The sequence below is a fragment of the Hypanus sabinus genome, chromosome 14 (assembly GCF_030144855.1).
Source record: "Hypanus sabinus isolate sHypSab1 chromosome 14, sHypSab1.hap1, whole genome shotgun sequence".
Lineage (NCBI taxonomy): Eukaryota > Metazoa > Chordata > Chondrichthyes > Myliobatiformes > Dasyatidae > Hypanus > Hypanus sabinus.
In genome coordinates, this window is record NC_082719.1 from 53689935 (window position 1) to 53696118 (window position 6184).

Below are 6184 nucleotides of genomic sequence, written 5' to 3' on the forward strand. Positions count from 1 at the left end.
AGAACAGATTGTGACGGCAGCACACCATTTCATTGTTTCCTTGATTGCAACCTAACAATTACAGAACAGACGGTAACGAGACTGAAGCCAGAAAAGTTAGAAATGTACTCACCGAATACTTTGACCCATAACTTACTTAATAATTAAGTATACTCACTTTGCCCTGTTTTCTGTCCTTGCTCTATATGAAGGTGGTTTCCCTATTTATACAAGTACTTCTCTGACAATAGACGTGTAACAGCCTAATGTAACATTGTATGGAAACACAAGATAACACTGATGCAGACATGTTTTATACATTTAACAAGGGACTTTATTAATGCTACAGACTTTGTCAGTTTTTCAATGTTCATCATCAGCTGGGTCATACTGTCTGCGAACTCCCTGTTGGTTGCCTTCATACACTCCAGTATTTGTTATTTTCATATACTTTTGTCCTCCTGCGTGAAAGCTAACAGCTGTCCATCGTTTTAAGTTTTTCTAGTCTTTAACTGAACAAACGCTCACTGTCTTTCACAGTGAGTTTCGACACCAAGCATGTTGCTTGTTTTCGGTAGGTGTGTCCTGCACATGCGCAATAGAAGGAGATTCACTGAAATATCCATTTCAATGTGGACAGAGATATCTTTAAAAATGCATAGTGTGGACACCTATCGTTTTTACGCGAAACTGGCGTTTTCAAAATTATCCGGTCTAGTGTGGACGTAGCCTCAGTGATAGCTAAAGAATTCCACCATATCTCAGTAACAATTAAAGGACTCCACACTACATAATTTGCATCAAAAGAGTTCAAGATATCTATCTTCTTCCAGATAACTTTCTTTAATCTGTTGTCATTACTGATCAAGACCCTTCTTTGCAAACCACCGTATCATCCTCTTGACATCACATTAGCTGTGCAACCTTTCCCATTATCTACCAACATCCCCCCCACCCAAACTCACCCACCCCCACAGCACTCCTCCATCAACCCCCACCCCAGCTTCAACCTGGCCGTTTCAATCACCATTTGATCCAGTCCCTTTGGACTAGCTCACTCCTCCTGCTATTTCTGCAGCAGTAGGTGAGCAGAGAAATTGTCTATTTTGCCTGAGACATCAGGAGCTATTTGGAAAGCTAATGCAAGCTTTCCTACGGGTCATAGTGATGTGAGGGTGCTTTGTTAATGTTAAGCAGCAAAACTTCCATCAACACAGGCAGTACATGACCCAAGAGCATTGGAAGTTTCTCACATTTTGTCAAAGATATTAGCATTGCTATGAAATAAGTGCAGAGAATATTGGAATTAGCAGAATAGGTGGCAGACTTGAAGATAGAAGTAGGACAGACTTGGAATGGAAAATGGATTTAGAGATAAAGTAAGTGGGAATAAAGAATTATTATCCACTTACAATATACTTTGTCAATGGGAAAACCTACAGTCCTGCAGAGAGGTGAAACATGAACCTATGTTCTAAATCCTGACATGGTGAGTTATTAATTTTAATAGTGAGTGGGAACAGACTCAGCTGCATTTGATTCCACTCTGAGCATTGACGTTATTGAGGCAGAATATCTAGAAACATTATTTGGCAAGGCTTAAAACAACACTCCCATCCTCTAGGTCTTGCAAAAAAGAAGTCACACTACCCCTCCACTACTTTGTGCATTATCTGTGACTTCCACTGTGGCAGTCAAAGATCCCATGGAACAATAGGATGGAGTGACGGTGGATCCAATGTGATGATACAAAGCCTGCTGGGAGATAACTTACTAATGGCTAGTCGTCTCTTCAAAAGAAGTCCACACACACAACACCCTCTTGAATCAGAATCAGAGTCATCAATCAGTTTTTGCTGCCTTTGTAACAACACTGTAGACTAAATGGAAATTAAACAACAGTAATATTTTACAAATTAACTTTGAATTGATATTCAGAAGCAAATCTGTTAAAGCTGACATATCAGGAGAGATTGGTCAAGCAGCCCTTAATCAGTATAATAATATAATAATGTTTTATAATATAAAAGGAAAAGTGCAACTCAATTAATTTGAACAAGGTACTTAAAGATCTGGCCTTAATATTCCCTTTCTGAACTACAATATTCTATTATTATAATTCTGTGTTTTGGACATTCGTGCACTCATTTTGCACACATGGCATTAGAATATAAGAAGCAGAAGTGAGAAAAAAGCATTTGCCCACTCACCCCTCTCTGTCATTCAATAAGATCACGGCTGATCTTTCATGTCCGTACCCTTTTCCTGCACTAACCATTTACCCCTTGAAACACTTTACATCATTTCTCCTGGGGACTAGAGCTTCTAGCAGCAACATCAACAAGAGAATTGCAGAGATACACCATCCTCCACGTGAAGAAACCCCAACCCTGCCTTGAATGCTTGACCACTTATTGTAAGACTGTCCTTTGGCTCTAGACACCTCAGCAAGGGAAAACATTGAATGCGCATTCACCGCACAGCAGTTGTAACCTACAGGTGTTCCAGCTGCTGCAAGATGGATTCTATTTATTCTAACGGTACAGCTGACAGATCTTCTGAACAACCTTAAGCAAAATCTGTAAAAGGAAGTATAAGGAGTCAAATCACAGATGTTGCTATAATGGTACCTTCTCTGACGGGAAGTGATTCTCCTCATGACGGCCTCCTGCTTTAATGACACACATATAATAGCAACAGTAACAACAACAGGAGCTGCTGGAAGTCCCAGCAATGAAACATGATTCAATTTGAAGTCTTAATGCACACAAGTTACAATATTCTTGGTACATTTTGGCAATGTTACACACAGAATTGGGAGGAATTTTTCTGCAAGCTCGGCACCAACAAAAAGCTTCAACTTTTCTTTAGGAGTCAGATTTAAGTCTTTACTTCAATTTCTTTCCCAAGTTTAATCTTTCATTTCCGTAAGGTATATTGTTTTGTTGCATTCCACACATGGAGCCTTGCTGTCCCTGCCTCTCGATCAGAAACAGGGTTTAGGAGTGTTTAGATTAGGAGAAAATTACCTCCAATTTTGTGCCTTCCAGTTGAAATTTTAAATTGCAAAACATTTTAGCTCTGGGTTAGTGCTGGGCTATGCTGCTGCTATTCCCAGAGTTCTCAGCAGTTTCCTCGGCTGCTTTCCTGTGCAGATGTTCAAGTATACTATATGCTTCATCTCATCTCAACTCATCTGCCCAATGTTATTATAGCTACTCCAGTTGTGTTCATCTCACTTCCTGGCTACTGGTGTTGAAAGGGACAGTAGAAAATGCCATCAGCACATTAGAAAAACCAATGAATATTCAGAACACAGTGATGGGGAATGGAAGAAATATGGTCATGTATTTAGGCAACACACACAAAATGCTGGAGGAACTTAGCAGGTCAGGCAGCATCTATGGAAAAGAGTACTGCTGAGGTTTCGGCCTGAGACCCTTCAGCAGGACTGTAGGGCTCAGTCCAAAATGTTGACTGTATTCTTTTACACTAGCTGTCTGGGCTGATACCAAAGCTATTTATTCAGTCAGTGTCAAGCTACATTAATCATTTATCCTGTATAATCTGGTCAATTTTTCCTCTGAGGCAAAAAAATCCAAATATACATTCTGCCAGCAAAATGCTTAAACATTGAAACAATTAGTTGGACCACCTAGAAAGGTTTAAAATTTTATTTTACATCTATGCTGTTTCTGCCAGACGCACATTGCACAGGAGAGCTGCTGTTTAAAATGGAACTTTTAATAACATGAGAATAATTGTTCCAGTTTGACTTATACCATTGAAGAGATCTAAATTAATTAAAACTGAAGTAGTTAAACTGCAGTCCTCATGTCAATCTTGAATCAGGCAGAAAATAGTGTCTAACTACACAGAGACATAGCAGCATAAGTATCAGTGTCAATAGCCAGGAGCCCTTAAGAGTAACTGAATCTGTAACATAAGCAGTAAAGTGTGTTGCAGAAGTCCCAGTTGGATGTAATAAAACATGTTTGCAGGTTCCTTCCTCATGCCCCCAATTAACACTGACATTAGCACCCTGGCTGCCTCATATATCGAATAACTGCTTCAAACATTATATTGATGTCGTTTGCAGGCTTCTGACAGTTTTACTTTCAAAACAAACAGAGCACAGAGTCCAGGGTCCTGGTGAGATGATTGTTGTTCTGAGGTTTAAAATGCCCATGCCATCAATGGGATTAACCAGCCCCACAACAGAGGTAAATCACAACCTTTTTCTCGGACAAGTTTTGCTTTGGGTACTCCTGCTGCTGGGTTCTTCAAACTGGCTCTCTGTTCCAGAAATTCAGGATTGCCTCGCTGCACTCAGGTGTCAGTAGTGGCTCGGTTGTTATCACTCTCACCTCTGAACCAGAAGCCTGTTCATTCAAGTTCTGTATCACCGGTTTGAGCGGAACATTTAATTTAAATATGAAAAAACATTGCACAGACTTTCATGGAGGAGCCATCCATCTTTTCAGGCACAACAGACCCTATGGCATCAGCTTGAGGAAGACCATGGGACTGTATTTTATGTTATTTGTCCACTTAGTACATATGATCCAAAATCTCACAATGTGACTATGCACTTAAGTACATCATGGACATGTCCTTCCCCAGCTTTGGTGGTACCTATTCGAAGCATTGCCTGAAGAAGGAAATTTCCTTCATCAAAAATCCCCACCATCCAGGCCATGCCATCATTTCTCAGCTACCATCGGACAGGAGGTGCATTAGCTTGAAATCCCGCACAACCAGATTCAAGAACAGCTATTTCCCTTCAACCATAGCATCACAGTTTAGTGAAGTTACATCCACTTTGACCACCTTTACACTAACATGTTACTATTTTAGTTTTAATTGTGTTCATTCTTGTAAAACTTGCAGTGGCTTAAAGTTTGCTTTGTTTGTCACTTCCCCGGCTACAGGCTGACTCAATGGCCTAATGGCCGAGGGTAAGATATAGCGCTCTTATTTCTATTTTTTAAGTTAATCACATAGGTTGGTTACAGATCAAGGTTCATCAACTACCCTCTTTTACCATAAAAACTAAGTCTGTGGTATATGTTGATGTGAGTGTATCTTTAAGATCTATGTTTAATGTGACTCTTGGTGCATTGCTCTATCAATTAATGCTGTTAGTTAAATGTTGACTACCTGCAAGAAAAGACATGTTATTTTGTGTTGTTGTTTATTAATGCAATAACCGGTGTTGCTGTTAATTGCATTAGTAAACATCAAAACAAAAAGTGGATATCAGATAGTATTACAAAACACCACACCTTAAAAACAACCAGTAAGTCACTAAACACAAGTTCCAAGCAAATTATCATCACCTTATTATCTGCACTTAGTTTTAATTTGTTAATCTATTGAAGAGAACCAACGATCTATTTTGTTGTCTGGATTCTACTCACTTTGTTAACATTAGCACAGACAAAAACAGAACAATGCTGCTGAACTGCAAAAAGATAAACATTGCGTAAATGCCTACTCCAAAACCAGCAATACGTTTCAGGATAAAATACTTGAAACAATATAACACATAAAAACAAGCTGGATGAACTCAGCAGGTCAGGCAGCATCCGTTGAAATGAACAGTCAATGTTTTGGACCGAGACCCTTCGTCAGGACTGAAGAAGGAGGGGGCAGGGGCCCTATAAAGGGTGGAAGATGCCAGGTGAAAAACCAATCAGGGGAAAGATCCAGAGGTGGGGGAGGGGAAGCAGGGAGGGGATAGGCAGGAGAGGTGAAGAAGGAATGTAAGGGGAAAGCACTATGGGTAGTAGAAGGAGGCAGAACCATGAGAAAGGTGATAGGCAACTAGAAGAGGAGGCAGAGTGAATGTAGGATGGGGGAAGGGAGAGGGAGGGAATTACCGGAAGCTGGAGAATTCGATGTTCATACCAAGGGGCTGGAGACTACCCAGACGGTGGATGAGGTGTTATTCCTCCAACCTGAGTTTGGCCTCATCATGGCAGTAGAGGAGGCCATGTATGGACATATCAGAATGGGAATGTGAAGCAGAGTTGAAGTGGGTGGCAACCAGAGATCCTGTCTGTTGTGGTGGATGGAGCGGAGGTGCTCGATGAAGTGGTCCCCCAATCTGCGTTGGGTCTCACCGAAGTAGAGGAGGCCGCACCGGGAACACTGGATGCAATAGATGACCCCAACAGACTTACAAGTGAAGTGTTGCCTCACC